The sequence below is a fragment of the Chroicocephalus ridibundus genome, chromosome 2 (assembly GCF_963924245.1).
Source record: "Chroicocephalus ridibundus chromosome 2, bChrRid1.1, whole genome shotgun sequence".
Classification (NCBI taxonomy): Eukaryota; Metazoa; Chordata; class Aves; order Charadriiformes; family Laridae; genus Chroicocephalus; species Chroicocephalus ridibundus.
In genome coordinates, this window is record NC_086285.1 from 123,185,929 (window position 1) to 123,212,679 (window position 26,751).

At 43.8% G+C, this 26,751-nt stretch overlaps 1 protein-coding gene and 1 non-coding gene across 3 annotated transcripts in view; one reads left to right on the forward strand and one right to left on the reverse strand.

The window, feature by feature from the left end:
• Positions 1 to 542: 542 nt before the first annotated feature.
• MAPRE2 (microtubule associated protein RP/EB family member 2) overlaps positions 543 to 26,751 on the forward strand; it is a 104,299-nt gene continuing 78,090 nt past the window's right edge. The window contains exons 1-2 of one of the 2 annotated variants that reach the window (XM_063326832.1): positions 594 to 613; positions 1,448 to 1,492. The gene's annotated coding sequence lies outside the window, so the exon portion shown is untranslated. Of the gene's footprint in view, positions 614 to 1,447; positions 1,493 to 26,751 lie in introns of both variants that reach the window. The other variant, XM_063326833.1, reaches the window with a different exon arrangement.
• On the reverse strand, positions 8,097 to 8,170 carry TRNAN-GUU (transfer RNA asparagine (anticodon GUU)). Its single transcript has one exon. It is a non-coding gene; the product is annotated as a tRNA-Asn (tRNA).

Below are 26,751 nucleotides of genomic sequence, written 5' to 3' on the forward strand. Positions count from 1 at the left end.
AAGTAAAAAAGAAGAAAAAGGAAAAGGAAAAAAGAAAAAGAAAAAAAAAGGAAAAGAAAAAGAAAAAGAAAAAGAAAAAGAAAAAGAAAAAGAAAAAGAAAAAGAAAAAGAAAAAGAAAAAGAAAAAGAAAAAGAAAAAGAAAAAGAAAAAGAAAAAGAAAAAGAAAGAAAAAGAAAAAGAAAGAGAAGAAAAAAGGAAAAGAGGAGAAAAGAAAAGAAAAGAAAAGAAAAGAAAAGAAAAGAAAAGAAAAGAAAAGAAAAGAAAAGAAAAGAAAAGAAAAGAAAAGAAAAGAAAAGAAGTAAATAAAAAATAGAAAAAAGAGAAAAATAAATTTAAAAAATAATAATAATAAACAATAATAACAATGCAGCCAGGCGTGGGTTGGCGCACTCGCTGCCCAGTGCGTGGAAAAGCCTCCGGGCGGGGTGCTCTCAGCGGGGCAGGGATGGGACACCGCCTCGGGTCCCCGGTGCCGTGCCCGGGGAGGTTCCGCGTTGCGCCTCCCGCGTGGGGCGGGGCGGAGCGGAGCGGAGGGGAGCGGGGCGGGCGGACAAAGCCGGGGGTTGTCAGCGGGGCGGGCGGGAGAAAGGAAAAGCGGCGGCCGCGGAGCAGGTGAGGCGACCTTGTGTATGGCGGGGGGGGACGGGGGGACGGGGACTTGTGCCACGCTGGCACCGGGAGCGGGCGGGTGGCTTTGCCATGCCACGCGTGGGCGGCCTTTGCGGGGCGTGGGTGGCTTTGGGCGACGCGGGCCAGCGGATCGCCCCGCGGGGGGGACGGGACGGGGGGGCTGCGTGGGGCGCCGCCGGCCGGCGGCGCCCCACGCAGCCCCCCCGTCCCGTCCCCCCCGCGGGGCGATCCCTTCACCCGTGGGCAGCTGGGGGAGGTTTGCAGCCAGCCGCTCCGCTACCCTGTGTCAATTCAGCCAGAAAAACCTCTGGAGCCTGACGAGTAGCGTCACCGGAGAATAATTCGCGGTTGAGGGGGCTTAAAGGGGACCGGGGAGGGTGTTTGTTTTGTGGACGCGAAGAGTTGGGAAGCAGAAGGAGTTGCCGGCCGGCTCTTGTGCCAAAAAACCAGGAAGGGGCTTGCTAAACCGCGTGAATTTAATAAATCCTTCGGTATCTAACCCCTTTGCGCCTTGCGAGGTGGCCCAAAACGGCTCGCTGGCAAAAGAGGAGGCTTGAAAGGAGCTTTCCTGCGGCATGGTTGGGAAGCTCCCGTAATAAATAAATCCCATTCCAGAGAATGCACCTAAAAAGCCTGATGATTCAGCATTGCTGCATTCACTGACCGAGCGTGGCGGCTCCTGCCAGGAAGGATGCAGCGCTTACGGGCAGATCTTAAGGTCTACCTGAAGCTGCGAGCTTCTTATGCGGTAGCGGCACATGTGAGGTTGTGGGGAAAAAAACAAAAAATTTACCACCAGTTTTTCATTTGAAACAGCTTCTTCTGATAATTCAAACAAGCAAGCCTCTGGTGCTTTCTACGGTGAGTGAGTTATAGTTCTTTTTGTACTTTACTTGCTTCCCAAAGAGATGTTTGCTTATCTGTGGTTCCAAACTGTGTAGCAAATTAATCGAGGCTAATAGTATAAGCTTGTAACTTAACATAGCTAGAAATCTAAAGCATTAAAGAAGGTGAAAACTTTTTACGAGAAATACTGTAGCAATTTTGCTGTTTTTAGAGAAGATAAACACTGAGACAGAGATGACATTTTAGAAGTGGAACAGCAGAATGGTATTTCGAACGGAGCACCATACAGCTTAAAGGTTATTTTGTAAGATGCTCTTTTAAAAGATACTGTCTTTTGAAGTCAAATGAACTGTGTAAAAACTTCTACTGGAACACTATCACAGGGTAAATCTTTTAGTCGGGGTTCTGATTGCTTCAATGAAGAGCTAAGTATTTAGAAGTACCACCTCAAGGGCACGTTGAGATATTTATTATTCAACGGCTGTATGAGCAACTACATGCACTGTCACATCAGGATGCCCAGGTCACGGACTCAATGCTCTCCAAATCCTTGGTGCACGCATGCTCAGTCTGTCTTTTTTCCCTGAGATACGGCGACTCCTGCTTTAGTCCTTGTTTATGTCCTCGCTCACACAACTGGGGATGTGGGGTGGGCCTTCACCCAACCAGCGAGAAGATACAAAGAGCACAAAATGTCTTTGTCTCACACAAGGGTTGTCCGCAACCACTGCTGAGATTCAATGGCTGCTTGTTAGTAAAGCCCTGGTGGTGAAAATCGTCCCCAAAGTGGAGGATGGGAGGATTATCACCCCTTAACTCACCTACTGCCCTATCCCGTCAGTGCAGTGTTTGAGTTACAGGAAGCTCTTTATCTTCCTAAAACGCTTAAGACTTATGGTGCTGCTGCTGCAACAGTGGAGTTTCATACTGTCCCTAGCAGAGAAAGCTGTCTGAGATGCAATATAATCTATTTAAGTACAATCAAAGGCTTCAGCAATGACTAGCAGTTAATAAATTTGACTTTTCCTGAGGGCAAGTGTGGTTTCCTTCAGTCTGCCTCAAATTCAGCCTACAGAATCTGTGAGCTACTTCAGCTCCACAAAGAGAAATTATCAGCTTAGTAAGCGAGGGAAGCGTCAGGGACAGCAGCATACAGGGCAGTTAATGTCTTGTGGGCTCGGCGTCTCTGAGATACCTACGCCTTTTGGAGATGTTTCAGAGACGGGAAAATACAGATATTTTTTCTATGACCTCACTTTGTGGGGTGTGCCATGGCAGGCTGGCGTGACTTGGCTGATTGCCCCATCAGGCTGTATCAGAACTGGTGCTGAGTACGGTTTGGTCATTTGGGGTGTCTTCTGCTTGTTTAAAGCTTTTAGCAACTGGCCGCTTACCAGGTACCTGTTCTTCAAGGTTAAGTCTTCCTGTAGCGTGCCCCTTCCTCTGCAACAGGGACTTTGGTGCCATCGCTTTGGCTCCTCAGGCAGGAGGAGCCTCCTGTCCACAAGGGCAGCGGGGACAGCGTGCTCAGGAGGACACAGACTCTGTCTAAAGTGGGTTGGACATGACCTAGGCATTGCCGACGCTGACTGGCAGTCTGGGGCTGGGATGGTTATTTCAGCCCTATGATTTCATTTGTAATGGCCTGATTTAGCTTTAGGCTAGTTTTAGACTCTAAATCCCTCTCTGACAATAAAACTCTCAAATTGGGTCTCTTTCCGCTCTTACAAGTCCAAGTGTTTTCAGCTATTCGTTATTGTCTCTTTTGGCTTAATTGGCATTTTTCTGTGTTATTTTTTGACCGTTTCTCCAAATGCCAGTGAAATATTTGGAGAAGATAACAAACAAACACACACACCCCCAAATGGATAATCACAAGAATTCATCCTCAGTTAATCCCTGAAAAAAAATCTGGGGGCCTTCAAAATTACTAAAACTTTTGCTCAAACTGGTCATTCAAATTTACCTTAAAATAGCTTTAATCCTGGCCCTTCCTCTCTTAAGCCTTGCAACATGGAAACATTTATAAAGTCAAGTTTTAAAAAACATAGCTTGATTCTGGAAGAGGGAGAAACAGCAGACTAACACAATTAGGTGAGTGGAATGCATTTTTCCCTCAGGCACTCTGGGGAGTGATACTATATCGTGTTAAAAACTCTGAGGCAGAGCTGGGCTGGGCCGGTGGCTGGGTGAGCCACGGGAGGGCAACCTGCCGCTGGGGCAGAAAGCCCCGGTGGGGAGCGTGCCGACAGCGTTGCTCTGAGTCACTGGTGGCCCAAAGACCCAACCATCGCGAGACGGCACATGTGGTGGTGTTGAGTGAGGTCTAAATGAGATCCTGAGCCTTTCAGCGCCTTTATGTGCATTATCTATTTATTTTTATGCATGCATATGTATGTGTGTATGTATATAAAAGTCAGTTTGGGCTTGGCTCAGTTGATAGCTACGACTGCCAATGTGAAATTCTTGCAGCTTCAGCAGGGCTTGGCTTCTCCCTGATGAAAAGGTGAGGCGATTTGGGGAAATCCATGCACGGCTCTTGCGTCCTTTTTGTCACGGGGTGGCTGGGGTCCTCCCTGCTGGCAGTCTCCACGATGGCCATCTCTAGGAGCAGTGAACTTGAAGACTCAGCTCTGACAGAGGAATGGCTCCTCTAAGGGCAGCAAGAGGAACTATGGGGTTTAGTGTGTCCGCAGGAAAGGTGAGCAGCCATCTGTCATTCTGATTGGCCAATCCGGCCAAAACCATGACACCCGCTCACCTTTCCTGCGGACGCAGATATTCCTTGGATATAACAATATATTCCGCAGGAATATATTCCTTGGATATATTCTCCAAAGAGAGGTGAGGAAGAGATAAGGAGATTTATGAATTTAGAAAAAGAACTAAACTACTTTAATGAAAGTAATAATAAATAAGGAAGTAAGAAATAATAATAAAATAAAAAAAAGTATACAATATATACAAAACCGTATCCAGCTTCGAGGATGATGATCGCATTACCAGCATATGCAGGGAAAGTCCCAGAGTGGAGTCAGCAACAGACAGGAGCTGAATTCTGGAACTAGAGTCAGGAACGCTCAGATTGGGATAAAAGGCAGACAAACAGACGGGGTCCTCCTCAGACATCGACCATTGAAGAAAAAGCAAGCCAGAGCCACCTTGCCCCTTTGATCCCTCAGCTTTTATACTGAGCGTGATGCAGATGGGATGGAATACCCTGCTGGTCAGTTTTGGGTCACCTGTCCTGTCCGCTATTCCCTGCAGGTGGGACCCCTCTGCGCTTCTCCACTTCTGACCCTCCAACGGGGCAAACAGCGAAGTTAGCTGACCTTGGTTGTTATAGCAATAAGTCTAAGCAAGAGCCTCTGCGCATACCGTTCCTTGGTATAATCAGGTCTTATCACTCTGAGAGTGAACAGTTTCTGAACAATATGCTGTTAATTTCAGACTTTAGTCAGTTAGAAGAGGCCCAGCTAAAAAGTAAAATTACAAAACAGAAAATTGGTTCTGTTTTACCTCAAACCAGGACAGCGGGGGAAAAAGCCTCAAACAAGGTCTTTTTTTTCAAGGGGTTTGAAAAGATGCTTCATGGACTGTAAGGAAGAAGCAGTGACTCATCTTCTGCATTTGAGAAAGTCAGGTGAGGGAAAAGGGGACTGTCAGCAGGGCTCGAGAGAGGGCAGAGAATGCAGAACCTGAACTGCAGGGAAAAGATCCCGACAACAAGAATGCTCTAGAAAAGCTGTCAGGGCAAGCATTTACCCTATTGTTATCTAACTGGATCTCAGAACAGTTTCACGTTGCGTTTGTCCCCGATGGGCTGAAGCGTAGCCTCGGTGCGCAGTTGCAGGACGGGCAGGATTAAGGCGCAGGCCTGTTCTGGGAGCACTGCCCAGAGTCGGCAGCCAGCAGCAGGGCTGCCCTGTGCTATTTTTGTTATGGCCATGTCCAAAAAGTGTTTTAAAAAGGCTGAAGGAAAGCAACCCTGCTGCCTGACAGAGTCCCTGTAGCAAGAGCAGGGCTTCAGGAGGAGGAAGTATGCTCAAATCTGATCAGCAACTGCTGCCCTAAAGAGGGGGCAATTCTTCACGGTGGCGTGGCAAAGATTCCCAATGGGGGTGAAGAGGAGGAGGAGGGGCGGTAGAGAAGATGAAAACATGACAAAGTTTGTGGGGACAACCTTGACGATCCTGGTTGAATGCCGCCTCAGTCCCAGAAGCTCCTGCATCTTGTGCTGAAGAGTTTTCCACTTTCATTCCACTGAATCTTGAATGACTCCAGATTTCAAGTTTGTCCTGTTTAAAGTTTAGGAACAATTTTAATGCTTTACAGGAGCCTGATCTTTAACCTCATCCCTTCTGAGAACAGCTCACCATGTTGCTTTTCCACCTTCTAGGAAGAAGCCAGTAGTATTTCTTCAAGGCAAGGCAATTTCAGATACTAAGTACAACATTTACTCAAGTTTACTCCTTTTTCCTTAAGGGATAAAGTTAGTAGGGTCCTAACACTAGATAATCTACCATGCACATAAATGACAAGCTTTCAGGTTGATCTAATTACCAATGCCAAACCACATAAAAATAACAAGTTGCCAGAAAATACAAATCCTGCATAGATTTGACAGGTGAGAAGGGAAGAAGGCTGTAACACGCAGGTCTGTCAGCTGCAAGCATCAGACACCTAAATTGCTTTAATCTAGTAAATCCTAAATTGTTAAAGTCAGCAGGGAAAAATCTGTCTCTCATTTCACTGCATGGTTTGGTTGTGCAACATCTAATGTGAAATGGCCGAATGTCATCGTGGGCTACTCCTTTCAGAGGAATTTTATTAAAATAGGCTTTGATCTGGTAACCATTTTATGTCCCAATTAATACCGGCTTGAACATATAGTAGTAACGATCTATTCGGACAGTTTGAATCACCCTGCAAGCAAACCATGTCAAGTTTTATCAAAGGAAAACACTATGTTTTGTTTGGCTTCACAATATTCTGACTAAGTAGAAACACTGGGGTTAAACTCATTCTTGAAGCTTCCTTGCAATATGGCACTTGAAACTAACCTTGGATCTCATGACTCATCTCCTGCTGGGAATGTGGCATCCCTTGACCAGTTTATGATTCTGAATCCAAGAATATTTTCAAGCCAGAGGCAAAGACACAGACTAAGAGGCAAAACCGAAGCAAGAGATGAATACCTCTCTTAATTTCCATCAAAGTCTTGAGTTCTTCATGTCTGGGATTAATTCAGAAGACACTGCCTTGCAGGAGGGCCTGCAAAGGCAAATATTGTTTGGCAATGATTAGCTCTTGTGGATTTAATGGCCAAATAAATACATTTCCAAACACCTGCCAATATTGTCTGCTTTGCTTTGTAAAATTGGAAATGGCTCATTAGCAGATGGCGTGAGCACATCGTTAGTATTAATAGACCCATACACACAAAAGGAGAACAGGTGACTTCTGTTTGTAATTAAGCTAATCACAGAGGCAGCAGAGAGCTCCTATCTTACCAGGATTACTGTTTAAACTCCACCCACTAGACTGCACCAACAGAGCAAACACTTGCCTCGGCATTTGATGCTCATACAGCAGCATCAAATTTGGGGTTTCCCTGGAGCGACGAGTGGCCAGGGCAGGACATCCCACTCATCCATCTCTGTTCCACCTCAACAGGTTAGCCTGCAGGCCTGCTGGAAAGGATATTTAAAATGTCTGACATAAATAAAGTGTGCAACATATACAGACTAAGTATTAAAACTGTTCTTTTTTTTTTTCCTGCTAACTTTTACATCTTTTTCTTGCAGCTCAAGTTCACGCCCATTATTAATTGCAGGAACTTCTTATAGTCAGTTCTACTCTACTTCTTTCGACTCCATTAACTCTTTAACTCCCTCATGAACTTTGGTATCAGTCATAATAACAAGAAATATTTACCAAAATTTACCAAATATTTACCAAAAAAAAAAAAAGCAGGAAGTTTAGAGATACAAGAGACTAGACATTGGCAGTTGGTTGTGAACATCTTTACGTCTCGTTAGCAAGCCACCGGAAATTTGGTAGGAATACACGTTTCTGTAGGGGAAGCGAGGGGTGCAAGGTGCAGCTGAAAACAGCTGGGGGAATGTCAGAGGAAAACTGCATTTGCGGAAGTTTTGAACGGCAGCTCTGGGTTGGCTGCCCCGTGGAAGAATTCTGAAGTGCAAATTAAACAATTCCAGATGATGACCCAAAAAATACTCTGCTAAGAAAAACACAAGGTCTGGGCTTTCAGCCACTCTGGGGTGGTTGTTCTCTGTGCCTGGAAGGAACCCTGCGCTCTCGCACACTACCGCTGCTTCAGAGTGCCCCTTTCTTTCTCATACAAGAGCATCTCTTATAGGACGATTTTTCACGTTCTTAATATCTGGGTTGTGTCTCTTCCCCTGAGCTGCATATCCTTCCTTCACAAAACTAGCACTGATTGCATCAGTTTACTTTCACTGAGAGGAGCGAACACCAGCTATTTTTTGTTGCGTGTGTTTGGTTTTTTTTAACAAGACCATGGTTTTTGGTTGCGGAGGGTCCTTAAAGATTATCCCTCGTTCCAACCCGCATGCTGCGAGGCAAGGAAGGAACTCGTCCCTGGGTGGGCTCGAACCACCAACCTTTCGGTTAACAGCCGAACGCGCTAACCGATTGCGCCACAGAGACTCCTTGCGTATGATGCCGCCCACCTTGCCCCGCTGTGTTCCCGCTTGTGAAGGGCCGCGGTGGTTTCACCCCGACTCTTCAAACCCCTCCTTCCCCAGGCAGGGGCTCGGCTGCCGTGTGCCACCTACCTCTTGTCCCCGGCCCGGCGGCGGGGTCAGCAGCAGAGGCAGGGCCCCGGGAAAGGGGGGGGCAGCAGAGGTTTCCAGGGTAGCCGCAGCAGCGGAGACAGAAGGCGCCGTGCCTTACCCAGAGGAGCGAGCAGCTTGCTTTGCCTTCAGGGGTTGAACACGCTGCTTTATCAAGCCCAGAGCTTTTGATCCGGGCGGCTGTGACGAGGGAGGGGAACAAAACGGGACTAACGCTCAGACTAAGTTTCCCCTGAGCCTGAAGTGTCAGCAGACACATTGATCCTGTACTTTAAACACTGATGCCTTGCTGAACATGAGCAGGTTTACAGGAGCTCTTGCAACCGCCCCTGCTCAGGAAAGCAAATGTCTTTCTGAGGCCTGCCTTTGCACGGCAGCAGCTGGCAAAAGCGAGGTGACATCAACAGGGATGGGGATGACCAAAATGCCTCCTCAGCAAGGACTAACCCACCAGCCCCTGGCTTGCAGCTGTGTCCTCACCTCTCCTAGTTTCGGCTGCTAAAATACAATCTGGTCAACTAAGCTTTACCAATTTCCTCTGGTTATAAAGGCGAGAAGTGCGATTGCCCTTACAGCTGCACAGCGCTGTGATGCCAGTAGGACAGTAACAAAGTAGTTCTGGCAGGCAGCGCAGGTGTGCCCTCATACTTGTAAGAGGCGTTGGTGATATTCAGAAAATAAGACTTATTCTTTTTTTCCCCACTTGTGGGGTTTATTAGGAGCAAATCCCAGGCGCTGAGAATTTTCTCTCTTGATTTTATTTGCTAGCTGCTACAGATGAGGCCATTCTTAGTTTCACCGTTTCATGTTTTAGTATTGGGGTATAGTTACTACCAGCTAAACCAGCAGATCCTTTAAAAGTTAAAGCATCATCTCTGGTATCTTCCCAGTCCTGTATTTCTAAACAGAGCATGTCTTCAAGCCCCAGTCTAGGAAGTGCGTCAGTACAGAGTTGGCTGCACTGAGCACAACAGGCCAGTACTCGTATCCTGAGCTCTGGTCTTGCCCATCTCCCATGATATCCTTCCTCCTTCATCCACACCTGTGGATTCCCCCACTATCAAATCAAAATAAGCGACAACTCAACCAAGGGCGACGGAGCTGACCCGTTATGTCAGTTGTTACTGAAGCAGATAGAGAAGAAGCCTGCCCAAGGTGTGCGCCTCTGCTGGAGGACCTCACAGCGGTAGGAAAGGAAGTGAGCTCCTCTCTATTTCTCCCACCTCTGCATTTAAATAGCACTGCTTTCTTTACTCCTGCATGCTGTGTTCCATTTGTGAAATTGCCAAGATGTTGTCTTTTTCCCAAAATCATCAGACTTTCTTTAAAGGGTGAAATGGTTTTATTGCCCTCGGAGAATACTGCAGAATTTTTGCATTCACATACAGTAGAGCATGAGATTGCCGACTTTCAGCTGCAGAAAGGGACACACATATCTGTTCTTTAAACATGGCTTTTAAAGTAAAAGATGCTTTATCTTGCCTGCAGAGGTACAGAAGCAATGAAAAGTGAATGCTGTACTTTAACAAGGAAAATTTCTTGTTGCAATGAAGGTGACTTTTTACCTTCATCTGACACTCTGGGAGGTGCGGGAAGAGGAGCACAGGCTGATATTCTAATTTTATAGTAAAAGTGCCATGTTGGTATATATATATTTTAGAGACCAGCTAGCATTTTCAGACAGAAATGCCCTGGTACTGTGCAAAGGGGTGAATGTTCTTCTTGTAATACTTTTTAAAGTTAAGATTTGGCCCAAATCACTAATCCTCAAGAAAATACCTCAACTCTTCATATCAAGATGGAACAATCACTTCAGCTTAAATACAGGAAATGTTGGGCATAATAGCCATTACTTGCACAGATCTTGTTAACAAGAACATAATTTCCTAATCACTCCCTTGAAAGTAAACCCAGATGATAGAAGCATAGTTGAGCTCCTGCCAAACACATCAAGAACTCCGATTTCACACCCAAGCTCTTGCAGGAGTGCCAGGATAACCTCAACTATTCAGTGAAATAAAACCTTGAGCGCTATGCTTACAGTTCCTTATACTTGTATTCTTAAATACAAAAGCTATCAGTTGGCATAGTTCAAAAACTTGAGTAAGAAACAAGAGTGCAGACATGCAGATGTGTTTGTATTACACAGCAAGGCAATATATAACTCCGCAGGCAATATTGCCTTAGTGGTAACATCCTAGTCCATCTCCCCAGCCTCTTCAATTAGGCCTTGAGAAAAAAGAAAGTTGACTTTTTTATAAGATGTAGAGGAGTTAAGAGGACAAAAGCACTGATTCTAGTTTTTATTGGTCATGGTCTCTCCACAGTGAGGGCATGTGTGTGATTTAACGAGGCATGCAAAGGGCTTTGATCTTGCATCATTTTCATGATGTAAGTGATGAAAACAAGAGCCTTCACTGGTGGTGGAGGTTCATCAAGTGGTGATGCAAGTGGCAATTGCTGCAAGTTCATAAACGCGTTGATTTTCCATATAATGCATCTCTAATACAAGTAAACACTGAAAGCTGTTAGACTTCCCTCAGGTGGTTACAGGAGTGCTTTTAAAAAGCAAACAACCAAGCAAGCTCACCCACTAAACTTTTGTAGACCATGTTGGAGGAACTGCAAATTAATACTAGAGACAACTTTAATTTTATCTACCTAAATTTTTCCCATTGGCTTGTGAAACTATCAACTAGTTATCTTTTTTTTTTTTAAAACAGAACAGGTGACAAGTTGACAAAATTATTATCTTGCTCCAGAGAAGATTTTATAGGCTTTCTGGGTTTCTCAGTGGGATGAAGGGTGGAACCAGTCATTTAGCCACTCCCATGGTGAGGTTTATAAAAGGAAGCTTTCTAGGGGGAAAGCTCTTCTCTACCAGTCAATGACAACTGGCAGTTTTAACAGGGTTTTATCTTCTTTTTTTTTTTTTTTTAAAAAATATATATATAAAGATTCTGCTATGTCAAGGCCTCGTAAAGGTTCCCATAGTGGGGCTGCTCCTCTAAATGAATCTTTGAAACAGCAGGGTAAGGTAAGTCATGGAGTCTGCTTTACTATTTTAGTTCACTTTCACATGTGATATTTCTGTGGCAGAGAGCTGAGTATTACTGTAATTTCAAAGGTCTGTATTTTCTCTGCCATGTGTAATAGGAATTTTGTTCTCTGTAGCTTTGTATTCCTGTAACACTAACTCAAATGGAGAAAAAACAACCTTAACAAAGCATCCCCAAACTTACTAGAGTTTGGAGAGGTTGCTATTTGTCACGGGGTGGTCAGGCTTTCAAGACTGATGACTTTGAGGGCTAATTTGCACCACCTGGCCACAACACTAAGGTTAACGTGGTTGTTGTGATTGTGCTGCTGTTTGTAACTCATACCAACATTAATTTCTCAAGCACACAAATAAAAGATACACTATGCTTTATTGCACAATTGCTATGACTTAGTCATGACTTTTTGATACACCCAAGATTCCTGCCATAATTTTTGGTTTAGACTGCATTGCAGTTTCCTTATGTATACATGCAAATAATTGCTTGTAAGCTATTCTGTTCAGTAGAGGTCTTATGAGTTACTGTGGATGTCCCTCAGTGAAATTAAGTGCTGTAAAGGTTTGTTTGCTATTGAACACGGGTGTTCATGTTGGTACAATAATTCTGTAGACAGGTCTCTCTCAGTTTACAAGATGACAGGGTGAAATCTTTCAGAATCATCAACTGAAGTCAAATGCATTGTATCAAAAAGTGATCACAACAATGTAGGGTGCGTAGCATGGATGTGCCAAGGATGTTTGTCAGCATAAAAAAAAGCCTGTCTCATGACACTGGTTACCTAGCTCTGGGCTTATTGCTGGTGTGATGCTAAAGAAGAATTGTAAGGAACTGGAGAGAGGGGAATAAACCTTGACAATGTGTTTTAGGAGTTCTTTTCAGGCTTCTGGGAAAATAGAAGAAAGTCCAGACTTTGAAAACTTAGTAAGCAACCAGAGGCAGATGTCTTAAAAGTTAACTTTTTCCTCCAATTACTTTATCTGCACCTAACTAGATTGGAGAAGAATAAGTTTTCTCTTGTGAGCCTTCAATTTAGAAGGAGTAGAAGTTACTAACATTTTTGTTATTCATTGTGCACAAAACACGGGAAGTATTTGAGGGTCACTAGCCTACTAGTTGTTCTCCAGAGTACACTGGTGTAACTACCATGTGCTACAAAAATAACCAAAGTAATGGTTTCCACAAAACTGGTGGTGTTGATGGGTTCTCTTTTTCAAACTGTAAGCAAAACTGTGAGTTAATGTAGCTGGCAAAAAGCTGAGTGGTGGGCAAAATGGTATGACGTAAGTTGAAGAGGCTGTCAGAGCATTTTGACTTTGTGTGATTAGTAGACACAAGAAAATAAATGCATCTTGCATTTGAATAGACACGTTTTCCACCTTGATAATGCTGTGGTTTTTCTTTGGAGCTTTTGCTGTCAACAGTAAGCTTGTAGGGTGCTTAACTTGAGCAGTGTGGTCATTTCTGCTTTTTACCATATGTTTTTACTGATATGGAACAAATTGCGTCTGTGTTGGATTGTGGTGAGAGGAGTCTTGTTTGACAGCACAGTCGTGTCCGGGGAGGGAGTCCCCTTGGCTTTATCCGCTGCCATTCTTCCGGGAGGTTGATGTGCTGCAGTTAGATTGTTCATAGGTATTTTTCAGTGCATTGCATTTATTTTAAGTGCCTGGTGTAGACCAAAGTGTTAAAAAATATTTGCTGTTATCTTGTGTTGTATTAGTACAGTTAATGGGACAGATGAAGGAAGAGGAAAGTACTGCCAACACTGTCAGAGAATCTTAGATGCCTCGGCTCTTTGGATACTTTTGGGTGGGTTTTCTGAATCAGGGAGAAAGCTTGAGCTCTTTCATTTGGGTAATGTAGAGTTATTTTTTGACATCTCTGCGTAGCTTAACATGTGTTTGTAAATTTGGTCACCCCTCTAAGCAGGGATTAAAGTGACTTCTGTCGTTTTGTGACTTGAAAAGCATTGTTTATGGAATAAAATACTTATCCAGGGTAATTCTAACACTAATCTGCTATTCAACACAAATGAGTCAAGGGACACTAACTGTCCTATGGCTGATTACTCACTATATTCGATAAATTTAGATAAATCTTCAAAAGGTTACTTTTTGGGTAGCCAAACTACAAGCCTTAGGGTGCTGTCTTCCTCTTCTAATTTGATTTTTGGAGCCACGCATGTACTAAATGCAGAAAGTCCACAAAGATGACTTCTTAGTGGCCAGCCAAGTAATTAAGAGGCAGATGGCCAATGACAATCTCTTACTAACTTATTTCTTTGAGGTGGTCTATGAAGACTGACAGTGATGGCTGGGTTACTCTGGGGCGGTATTCTGTTAGTACCTTCACATTTCAGTACTTCTACTATCAGAAGATTCAAGCACAAAATCTCAGATTACTTGGGTGGAGGGAGTTTCCCAGGAGGATGGGGATGGCAGAGTGGAGGGAAAGAGGCCCTGTCACAATGACAGCTTCTGAGTCTTGGCCCAGCCTTTAAACCTTTCTGTCCCTGCACAGTCTTCAATGTGTCGTCTTGTTTCCCATCATCTCTTCCATTATCACCAAGAAAGTGAGTTTTCTGACCCCTGGATGAGGACAGAAATGCTTTTTTCTCTACGTTCTTGGGTCAACCAAAGTCAGTTTTACCTGTACCTCTGAGAAGACCCAAGCTGACCCTGCTTAGCTGGGTGCCTTATGGCTTTATGAATCACCACACCACTATGGATTCTCCTGTTCAGCTGTCGTTTGTTTAGATTGTGCAATCCTGAAATCAGAAGGGTTTTACAGATCCTGAAATCACTGCAGTTTCTTTAAGATGACTGGATTTCCTTAAATAATATTTTTTTCCTCAGGACGGTGCTGTCAGAGAAAGGAGTCAGCTGGCTTCTGCTGCCCTAGTTTAATTCAAGTCAAACCAAGTTGCTGAGTTCAAACAACAAGTCTTGTACACTTGAGTTTTTTCAGTTTTTAGCCACCTGACAATCACGTATTTTGGGAACAATTTCCATCAGAAGGAAGAAGCCTGAATTTCAGCTCCTTTGTGCAAGCTGAAACAGGCATCACAAAGGATGTGGTATACAATGACAACTCTGCTCAGATAACTGAGATCTAAATAACAAATAGAGAAAGAAATATAACTTCCAGCCAGATGCCACTTGGCCTTAGACAATGATTTTGAGGTATGTTTGTAAGATGCTTGAAGGCCACATCAGGTAAAGGCTGTGATTAGCATCCTGCGTATGACTTTAGGATGATGCATCATCTGTGCTGCAGCAATAATCCTTCACTGGGATGCAGGGAGTACAGGCAACGTGTGATCATGTTGGAAAACCAGACAGAGAAATCCTGCGATGGGCTTGTCGAATGACAGGGAACTTATTATGTAGCTGTGGAACAGGGCAACAAGCAACGCTTGTCTGACTGATGGCAGTGATATCTCTTGTCTTCCTTTGAAAGGAACGCGTAGCTACTGGTACAGTTCTGTCCATTAAAACAATGTGGCACAGAGGGGTTGATGCTGCTTTGTCGCAGCATGCACTGTGCGCTACTGCAAGAAATTCAAAGTGCTGCCTTCTGGTCTTTGACCACGAAGATCTTATTCCAGGTTTTACTGAATCCGGTGATACGCAGTAAGACATGAATAAAATATGTATGTTATGCAGTAGCGTAAGTGCATCCATTTAAATCCACTACGATTGGTGGTACAGGCTTATTTCCTGTATGTCCTGCTGTACAGTATGGTGTTTATGTGTTTTTTTTCATGATGACCTGATAACTCACTTCTAAAACTTGAAATTGCAGGAAAAGGTTTGCTCAGAGTGATGTTTGAGGTAAAACTGAACAGTTTTTCTGCCTTTCCCATAGTCCTAAGTGTACAGGCTGGTCCTGGAAGGTGCTGGTGAGCCCCCTCAGGAGTAATTAATCGATGGGAGCTGGGTATCAGCCTTTGTGCCTGCAGTGCGCTGCTGCAGGGCCTGGAGCTGGCCTGAGATTTATGGGGGGACCACCCACTCTTTTCTATTACATGAGCATAAGTGAGGTGTTAGAGGCTTCCAGCCCACAAAGCTGATTTTATTAGAACATAAAAATACATGTTAGAAAATAAAGCACTTGCCAACAGAAGAGAGATCCGGTAGGTGAGATTAAAGCTCTTTAATAATATGTGCCTTCCGTGCCCAATGTATCCTGCGCAGTAGAGTCCTTCCCTCCTATCTTTTCTAGTTCTCTAATTTTTTTGGCTTCTGAAGTTGAAGAAATCCTGCGCTGTCCCCAGGAGAGTTTATTTTCACTTTGTGCTGGGCTTGCCTCTTGGTGCGAGTCCCTGGCACAAGACCAATACTTTGACCAGACATCTCCTGTTGCCCACTTCTGTTATCGCGTTGACCATGGAGGGGTTTCATTCCCAGCTCACCCCATGGCGTGCACCCACAGCTAAGTCCCACAACAGCCAAATAAACAGCGCTCTGTGTGTGTACAAACATAAAAACTCTCTTTGAGTTGGATTCTCTTGCCGTGCTACCGGATGCCTTTCCATTGGTATCAAGCAGAGACAGGCCCACCTCTTCAGGGATGTGGACTGCCAAAACATGTGGCTTTATTCCAAATTAACAAATCGACTGTAAAAGACGCAGCAACTTGCGTTCCTGAATTTATTGAGTTCTTAGTGTCAGAAAACTTTTACACTGGCTTGCACATCCTGTTTGCCTGTGTGGAATAGTAGGGGGAAAGAACACAGCACTTCAAACAAGAAAATGTTGTATCTCTACTGAGATGCTGGGATTTCTGGGATTAAAAATAACGTACTTCCCAGTGTAACATTGTTTCACTTGCTTAAAGTTGAGACAGCTTCAGTTATATTATTCTCCACACATCTTGTATGTCAAAATATATTATCTCAATCATTTTCATATTCTGGAAATTAAACTTCAACGTCAATTAGTCACCAAAAAAGGAGTAGGAAAGCTGAACCCTGACAGTCTTCTCTGGGATACAGCAGTTTCTCAAAACCGACACATTACACTGAGGGAGAACAGAATAACGCTGAAGTAAAATGATGTGCTTGTGCTCTCGACAGGAAAAAGGCATTTAGTCTGATAACTTGCCAAACAGTGTCATTTGAGAGCGTTGCAAAGACTTCCAGCTGTCTTGCGTATGCTAACTAAATATCTGGGTCAATTAGAATTTGTCCCTGTGAATATTTCACCAGAAGTGACCTTGCCCGATCTGGTTAATTCAAGCTCACGTGCCGATTTGTTGCAATCTCCCGATAATACTTTTGACCAAGACTGCGTTTCTCTGAGCATCCTACCCAGTGCTGAAGGGAAGGACTTGGGTGTTTGCAGAAGCGCAGCGGGGCTCTCCTCTCGGCTGCTTCCCAGCTTGCTGCGGGAGATGCTGCCCTGCTCTGTTGACTCATGTGGAAGGTGTGGCGTGTTTTGACCAGGAATGGAAGGGCGTAAGAGAGTCGCAGCAGAGCGCAGCACAGCCTGAGACAGGTCCTGCAGGGAAATCAATCTTATGGGAAAGCGTAGGTTGAATCTTGCATTTTTGCTACGTGAGTTAACAAGCAAGCTGACTACCAAAAAGGGAGAAAAATTGGACTTATACCACGAGCATACATAAACTGCTCATTGGACTGTGAGAAAGAGACCTGCTTTCAGCTGATGTTGGATGTTTCAGCTGTGGACGCTATCCGACTGCTCATTTGTTCCACAAGTTACTACCTTGATTCAGCTTGGGCATGTTTGGTTCGGTAATATCTTGTTGCAGGGACTTCCAATAGCTGACTAATCTTGCTGAAAAGAGAAGGGCTTCCTTTGCTTGGGGAATAAGGATTTCATTTGCAGAAGTTTTTATAGAGAGCCCCAAAATGCATGTTCACCTTTTGCACGTGTATTTTACCTCTAGCACTGTTTATTAAAGCAGTTGTGCATGAAAATATCTGAGACTTGCCATCTTGGGAGCCCTGGATGCAAAGAGAGTGTAAGTGAGTTTACGTGAGACAGGAGGTGTGCCGAGCACTCTTTCAGGCTCAGCTGAAGGACACTCTGGTCACAAAACAGCTGCTAGGAGGCTGCCACTGCAGAAAGTGCCACAGTTTGAAGAAAGCTTCTCTAGCACCATTAAGAGGGCCTAGGCTGTCTAGGGCAGATTGCACGTGCCTGAGAAGAAAGAGTAAGACTGGTTCTTCTGCGCAGGATTTGCTCTTCTGGCAGGTTTATGAAAGAGGGGAAACAAAACCAAAACAAACAAACAAAAAAAACCAGGAAAACTGCCAGAGTTTTGATTCCCAACCTAAGCTAACAGGCTTTGTCTCCTAGGTGTGAAAAATTGGCCAGTAGAGAAGTTTAGTCAACTGTAAGGGCAACAGTGTGCATGTAAATGGCAAATCAATCCAAAATATCCATTGAGTTAAGTGGTGACTTTTCTTGCTTAGTTTGGACAGCAAACAGAAGACATAAGTCAGGGAAAGGCAGTGAGAGAAGTATCTACACTTAAATTGTGTATACTACGGAAATGAGTTTAATGCTCCTCCAAACCAGTACTTACAGGCAGTGCACTGAAGGAAAAACTTTCCAGAGCAGAATGTTGTGGAAGTTTAAATTCAATCTGATACTGTAGAATAACTTGGAAACTTCCCAATTAGCTTTTTTTCTAATGAGCAGAAGTGATGCTTGTGCTTTCAAGCTAGTGGACCAGTCCACTGTTTTCTGTAGTTCTTGTCTGTGGAACTATGTAAAGAAAAAATAATTCCTGTGAGCTTTGTACTGCAGCCTCTTGGAACAAATACTGCAGATCTAAAATGCAACCCAGAAACTTTTGATTTGGTAGACTTCAAATACAAACCATCCTTTCAGAACAAAGCAACCTTAACTTGAGGGGTTGAAGTTTGACAGCCAACCTTTTGAACCCCCTCCCATAGGAGTTGCTTTAATTGTGTAGTATCATGGAGTACCTAAATGAGATAACAAGCTGTCACTCTTATCTCACAGACTGGAATGTTTTCCTTCAACTTGAAGTTCACAAGCTGTGATCAGGTGGCAATGTTATTGTAACTCAAGGAGTAAAAGGTATTTATGCAGCTTTCAAATACACTCCTGCTCTGAAGGACCCCTCAATGACACTCTTTGTTTCCCTTAATATAAAGTAGAGAGACATTTCTAGTTTCCAGCTCTATAAACACTCACGATCCAAAAACGCTCAGTTGGCGCTCTGCTCCCTTTGTGTCAAATACACAGATTTTGCAATTTTAGCTCTATTAATCACTTGCATGGGGTCATTACCACAATGCAGGTGCTGTCAAGCTATAGTGCATTTTAGCTTTCCCATTTTGCAGGCAGGATGCAAGGTTGCCCCCAGTTTCTGATAGACCTTTTACAAGCGCAGGGTTCCGATCCTTCCTGAGAATATAGGTAGCTATTATATTTGTCAGTCTTAGTGACCAGAGCTATGGCCGCCTGGGTAGGGTAAGCAAATCAGCACTCACTGTTTTGAAACATGAATAAATACGAAATAGCATTTCTCTGCCTATCAACATACCCAGATCATGTTACCTGTGCCAAACACAGCGATTGCTGACTGCTTTCTGTCAAAATACCTGCAGAAGTGTGTGAAATGATGGTGTGCCATTCTTCACCTTGTAGCTGAGGATGCTTGAAGGACTGACTCAAAACATGAGAAATTAAAGGGGATCTGCCCCTCAGGAGCTCGGAGAAGGCTTAGAACATGCTTCTCAGAGTTTCGTGATCACTTGGCTGTGATAATGTCATTGGGACCAGCTGACCACTTTTCTCCACTGATTAGCTAATGTAAAAGATTAGTACAGTCCTTTCAGCAGAGATTGGCATCCAGGGATGATTGCTGCACTGTGAATCTATGGAAAAGTGACTCTTACATACCACCTGGGAAAACTGGATGGTTGGGATTGATTAGGTGAAAATGAGAGGGGGAAAAAACTCAAATGTTTTTGGTTTATGACTCAGAGCACATGGGGTGATCTGTGCTGTACAAAGGAGGTGATGCTACACCCTTCAATGTATCTTCAGTTGTCATGTGGGCACCTTGTCTAATCAGAAGTTCACAGGACATTTCCACAAGCTATAGTCTTACAGCCTTCATAGGTTTGTACATCTGTAATTGACTGCAAGTAATCCATTCTGCTCACACAAGAGACGAGTCCATGAGCCCTATCTGCTTCACCAGTGCTGTAAAGAGAAAAACTTTTTCAGATTTATATGTTGGATATTATGTATTATAAATATATTTGTTTTATATATTTAGATTCTTAAGGACAGAAATAAAAATCAAGAGACAAGACTTTAGCTGGTTTTTACCCTTGCCACAGACACTGGAATCTATCTTTACATCCTTGAGCTAATCCCATTTCCTGTTCAGGCACTTGAGGCAGAGAAAGACATGCCAGAACTGTTAAAAGGGCTGAAATGGCAGTCCAGTAGCCTAACTAGGGCTCTCTTTCCTGGGTGAGGCAAACAGGCAATGAGCAGCCTGCAGTTATGGTACTTCTACACAGAATCATTGGATGATACACGCTGAAAGAGGTCATCTTGTCCAGCCCCTGTTCAATGGCATCCCAAACAATTCAGGTTGCTCGGGAACTTGTTGATCTCTTGAATGTCTCAAAGACATTCAGACTTCCCAGCTTCACTGGACTCAATGTTCAACCACCCTCATGATGAAAACATTTTTCCTAACATGTGATCAGGGTTTGCCCTGTTGAAACTTGCCTGTTAACTTCTTGCAATGTCAACGTGTGCCTTTGAGAAGATCCTGGTTCCATCTTCTCTACACCCTCCCCTCGGGTAGCTGTGGGCTGCAGTAGTACATCCCCCTACACCCTAAGCCTACTCTACTTCAGGCTGGACAAACCCAACTCTCTCAGCCTCTCCTGCATTATGTGCTCCAGCTCCTTAATCATCTTGGTATAGTAGATTGGGCTCCAGGATGTCTATCACTGGTTTGTGGCTACCCAGTACGCAGGTACTTCACTTCACAGGGGAATAATTACTGCCTTGGATCTGCAAACCCAGCCCAGCGTAGGGCTGTGCTTCTCTACTGCAAGGGCACACTGCTGAGTCTTTTCCAACTTGTCCACTAAGGCTTCCAGATCTTTTTTTTTCCCCTGACATTGGTCTCCAGCTAGCTGGCACCACACAGGATCATTCCCTCCTGAAGGCAAGAATTTGCATACTTGCTATCCAGGCCTGTCCTTGCCTCTTTCCTGGTGTGAGATAGGCATAGGTAGCAAATGTTGCACTGCTGTAGAGATTATTTTTACTCTTTAAAGAAAGGTACTGAATTCTGTAAGTTGGCAAAGTTCAGTGATCAGTAAGCTGGACAATTGCAGGCATGGCTGTGCGCTCATCACAGAGCAGTGTGTTAGAACAGAGGGCTGGCAGGAGCATTTGTCCCCCTCTGTGGCCACCTAACTGATTTTTGCTGAGTATTCTCTGATATGCTTTATTTCCTTCGCTCACTGTGAAGAGATCTGAAAAACTGATCCACAATAGAGGGGGTTTCAGCCCATCTAACCTCAGGCACCCTAACTGAGCTACCTGCATTTTTCTCAGGCATATCTAGATGTGTAAGGCTTACAGTGAAAGGTGCCATTTAAATTTAAGTTATTTCTTGAGTTTCAACATCTGTCCTTTAAAGCTCTTAAATCAACTCGTTCTTCTAAATATTTGGCTGGTCCCGAAGCTGGTGCATTTTGGATCCCTGAAGCTGTTCTGAGAGTCCCTCAGTTTGCTGCAGCTGCCTGATAACACTTCCATGGAAGTTAACTTTGGGCTCTTCCTACCCTGCTTGTTCAGCAGGCTTGTTTTCAAAGAATGTCAACCTGGGTAATTCAACATATTATGCTATCAGGACTTCTCCTGCTAATCTTCAGGTTTAGCTGTCTTAAAAGAACTTCAAAAAATGTGTCTTGGGTCAACACACAGATACAGGTGTTTGTGTTTTAACATCTGAATGTATACCTTAATTTTTTTTCCTTGAATCTTGTTTATAATTACAAGTTGCTGATTAGCTTATAAAAATTAGCCACAAAATGAAGCCTGAAGCTGGGCACAGGAAAATAAATGTACTGGAAAGTTGTGGTGGGTTAACCTGGACCAAAGTAGTGGCTGCTAGCTGGCCTTCATGTGTCCTTCACTCCTTTCATATCAAAGAGGGAAATGCTGATACGTGTTCTGTGCACCCACCGGTCTCCAGGCCATATTTGAAGAGGAAGTCATGCCTGGATTTAAAGCTTAATATTCCAGCCCACTCATTGGAGTTGTTCCCTGTACCAGTTTCTGGTCAGCAATACCAGCCAGCAAGTTCCTGCCCTCTCAGTTGTTGACAGAGCCATGCCGTGTACTGGAACAGGGAACTGCCCCAGATTTATTTATTCAAAATCTGCAAAAACAAAAGGTAACTTTGAAATTAAATCATTTTTTCTGTCTGCTTCAGAGTAGACTGGATTCAGAGTTGTTCCAGAAAAACTGAGGGGCAGCCCAGGGATATAAATAAGGAGGGAACAGTTAAGACTGGAATGCCTTAAGGCAATATTATTGCCAAATTCTTCATAATATGAAACCTTAGTCAGTGCTGGCTTTTCCTGCCTCGCTATAAAACATATGCATCACCGCAGCATAACTTTGTTTATAGAGGAAAGTATTAAAAAGATATGTGTTAAGTGATTCTAGCACACGAAACGAGGCAGACACTTGATCAACTCCAGTTATTCTCAAACCAGGTGCGTTCTGTAAGATGGCATAACGCCTACCAGAAAAACACATTGAAATGCATATTACATACAGAAGTGCATCAATAGTAAACTGCAGTCAAATGTGCAAACCACACAGATGCCAAACAAAACTGGTGATGGTATTGGATGCAGAAGCCAACAGATGTAGGCGCTGGCGATAGAAGTAGAACAGATTTTCAGTTAGTGTCATAGAAACTGAAATATGGACATCAATGACTCTGAACTAAAGTTTAAACAAAAGGATGCCTCAAATAATTGAAAAAAATATTGTTTTCTCAAAAAGGTGCAGAGATAAACTTTTTTTTTTGGTTGAAATGGAGCTCAGTGTAATGTGTCAGCTTGCTGATCTGACAGAGTAGTGACAAATACACATTCTCCTCTGTTTGTCCTATTAGGTCTGCCACCTACTGCTTGATATACTGGTTTGGCATTGCTTGTTATGCCAAAAAAAAAGCGTGCCAAATCTGTCACACTAACTAAAATCCCATGAACTGAGCTCTGTTACACCCTTTTCAAGTTGAAAGATAATTACCGTGCCTCAAAGTTACTGGGCAGGAGGGCAGGGAAGGTGCTCGTTAGCAGGAGGAGGACAGGCAGGCAGGTAGGCTGCTGCGCAAAGGTAGGTGTGACACTGCAGTCGGCTGGAGCTTTGAACCCAACACTCTCTCTAAGGCACCTGCATCTTGGAAACTCCAGTTTACAAAAAGTTGAGGATGGGAGAGGACAACAAAAATGACAGAAGTTGGTTCACTGCTCTATGGGGAGAAAAACCTAGTGGCTTCCCAAGCAGGGTTAGAAGAAGTCTTTCTGAGAAAGGATGCATGTTCTTTCCTAGTAAGTCATTAAGTAGGACATGCTTGGATTTACTTTATATGTAAATGACCAAAAAAAGATTGGTTGCTTTGTAAATGAGTGGGAGGGAACAGAGTTTTATAAGAAGTCTCTGGGACCTTTTTCATGCCAATAGATGACTTGCAATCAGAGCCCTGGCAGAGCAGCAGAAGCGCTGGGACAAAGCTGTGTTTGAAATGGCAAGAGGAAAAGAGGTGGGAAGCTCTGTCATGTGCTCGGTGGCAGTGTCTTGTGTCTTCTGGGACTGCCTTCCTTGTGAAGCACTCCAGGTCAAACTAGGGTATTTCTCACAGGTTTGGAGTTGGAGAATAGCACTAAACTCAGGTCTGTTACTTGATTTCTTTGCTTTCAGTCTGTGTCTTTGTGCCTTCCATATACTGCTGCAGAGCCTGGCCGTGAATAGGGGCAGAGGACTTACCGGGGAGCAGTGAGACAGCGTAGGGTTGGGCTGGTAGTTAACAGTAAGTTGAGAAATCTGCACAACTGTTATAAGTGTATGGGGGTTTTTGTTTTGGTTTTTGTGATTCATGCACAGTTCATAAAAGCAGCCGTTCTTTCCTTTGATGCTGAAAGCCTTAATCTTTAAGTTCATCCTTTCAACAGGAAAGCATACGTAAATAGTGATATGCACTGTTTACTGATTTACACTCTGAGTTTGTCCATTTCTGTAATTTGTCAAGCTATTCTCCACTCAGCAAATGCCTGGATAGCAGCCACAAGGGGTTTGCTTGAATTCTTTCAGTTGCTAAAAATAAGTTGGGTTTGAAGTTGTTTTCTGTAAGTGCTGAGGATATTTGAAGCAGTAATAGGTGACTGTCAGCCTATATTACAAATTGTTCTCATGCAACATCACATTCCCAGCCCTTGGCGGGTGGGGGGCGGAAAAAAGATCTGTGCAGTACGGTAGAAAGCACCCAGTTCACTGAGACACAGTAGCAGAAGTCAGGGCTCTGTACCCACATGGGTCGTACAGCTCCCTGCAACAAAATTTTGAAAATATGTCATGAAATGTAGTAGAAGGCATTTGATTTAAATCACCTTAATAACATTCTGTCCTAACTCTTCCTCCTTGGTCCTTCAAACTTACAGCTGTGGGTACTACTTTTCATAGTATGAGTTTATGATGTGCTTCTAGAAGGTATTGTATCCTGTTTTCTGCAGATTCTTTGATTTACTGACTTTTTTTCACTTAGTTGCTTGGCTTTCGGCTTGCTTTCTCATATGCCTCCTGTCCAATCCTTATTTTGTTTGGGTTTTTTTCTTTTTTCAGTCCATTTTCATTCAGAATTAAATCAATATTTTTCAGAATTTCAAGGCATGTTGTCATAGAAGCCCCTTCTGTGTCACTTTTTGTGAACGGGTTTAACAGGTAACTAAGTTTATGGATGTAGCAATGGCTACCAGAAAACAAGTTCACAGGGAGGAGAAGTAGGTGCTGAGAGGGAACAGGTGAAAGCCTCCCAAGACCAGAGAAATCCTGAAGAACAGTGGTCCACTGAACATCCCAAGTTCCCATAAACTCCAGACAGCAAGAGTCTGCCAAACCCATCCAAGGCCACCAGCAGCACACACTAGGATCAACAGCAGGTTGTGTAACTCAACCTCATCTGAGAAAGTGGCAAGCATAGGCTACAGAGCCGTAGGTCCATAGCCTGGAGAAGCAAGTCCCTGAGAGACTTTTTGAACACCCAACTGGAAACCAGTGGCCCACCAGTCTGACCCCCCTGGCTGGGCTTGGCCTCCTGGCTGTTGCTCCAGCAGGGTGACACGAGTTGTTGCAGGAGTGGACTGTAGGAGGGGCATAACTTGAATGCACTGTGTGAGTAGTCATCAGCTATTAGCAAAATCTGCCCAATTCTGTTATAACATTTTCTAGTAAATACTGGCCCCATTTCTCCCAGCACAATCCCCATCAGGGGAACAGATAGTATAGTACAGGGAACTTGCAGCTATGTATGACTTTAAAACATTGAACAAATTGTGATTTCCTAGTTTGAAAAATGTGTAATCCTTTTTTCTTACCTGCTTCACTTTATGAGATTTTCTGAGATTCCTCTTTAAATTGTTCTTAAAGTAGTATTGTTTTTTTCCTGTTTTAAGATCTTTTGCATTTTTCGGATTCTTTAGATCTTTATCCTCTTGCTTCTTACCCCTTGACCTTTTTCCTATGTGTACCAGTGTGGAAGGAGTAAGTTCTTTAGATGTCTTTGTAGGTTACCCCTTAGGAGATGGGAACCCCCTCTGTTGGGGAATTCTGAGGAACCGAATTGCAGTCACTGGCTAATGTAGAGCGTTGACGTGATGCCAATGTCTGCAGCTGAGAGCTATGCATGGCCTGGCATGTAGTGGGAAGAAATATGGCATCCTTTCCTCCCCCTTGTTCTCATTGTACACTTTTATCCCTCCACCCTTCCAAAGAAGATTCCAGCTCCCCATCGTTACCCTTCCTCACACCCACTAACTAGGACCTCTACTGAATTCCTTTGTCCACCTAAATTAAATTCCACCTTAATGATCCAATGTTTCCTACCACTCCCTTGCCTGGGTGCCACTCCGGCATCTCAAGCCAGAAGTACAGGTCGAGGTGTTGGCATGGCTTACGGAGCAGGTGGAGACCTGGCAGTGCTACTGCACACAGCAGCACGCAAGTGCTAATTATCTCATCTGGCCGTAGCCATCGCACTGCGCCCTGTACCTCAGGTAAGTACCTGTAACCAGGCAAAAAGTCAGGAGCTGTTGCTGAGATACACGTACAGATCAAACCAAAGAGGTACATCATCCTCAGTTTTCAAGTGTTAGGAATCTCTGCTGTGAGGACTTCTGTTTTTTCTTTTTTAAGACTATGCAAATGAAGTTCAGTGTAGTGTTATTCAAGTCACTCTCAAACCTTCCACTTACTGAAGACAACGAAATGGTTCTCTCTGTCTTCAATATGCCATAAATATCACTCTCCTCAAAGCGTAGTACAGAAAATGTTCCATGAGCAAATTAAGTCTCACATTTCGAAGGGAAATCACTGTGTCTCTCCACTGCTGTTGCCTGTTAAAGTTCTGGTCAATACCTTCTAATGCAGGATTACTACTTCTAACCATCGTTTTAAGAGTGTCCCATCCTTACAAGTTATTGGAGTAGTGTTGTTAGAGCCCAGATTAAGTTTTGGGGGGGAGGGGGGTGTCTACTTGAGCAAAAGCCAATATACCATGATGGGTTTGCTGTTCCTTTGCCAGTAGGATGCCTGAGGTTTGTCAGCTGTGCTGGAATCACTTTCCGCATTAAAAAAATGGACGAAAAAGAGCATATTGAAAAGCAAAGCTTAAGAGGCTTGAAGAGATTCAAAGAAATGAAACAATAACATCTTTAATAGCAAATTCTCATTCTGGTTTGGCTTTAAGGTAGCTTCATCCTTCCAGTCTGCTAGCAGCCTTCCTAAGTTCTCTGCCAGGATGAGTCACAGCTCCTGGAGCTGGGATCCAGTCCTTTAGACAAGCCATCTTTAAAGGTCTGTTTACCTTTCCCAGATGATAATGAATTGGAGTGGGAATTGCTTTATGTTTTCCTTCTCTTAAAACAGGGTTTATGATGAATATAAATTCACCTGTGAGAGCTTCTTGTATCCTGCAGTCCTGATTCAATCCAAGCCCCACTGGGCTCCTGTTTGGTGGAATTTCATGCTGTTATGCAGAGATAGATGCCTTTGGAATACCCCTCCCTGCTGGGCTGTCTCAACTAGTTGACTAGGAATGCAAAACAAGC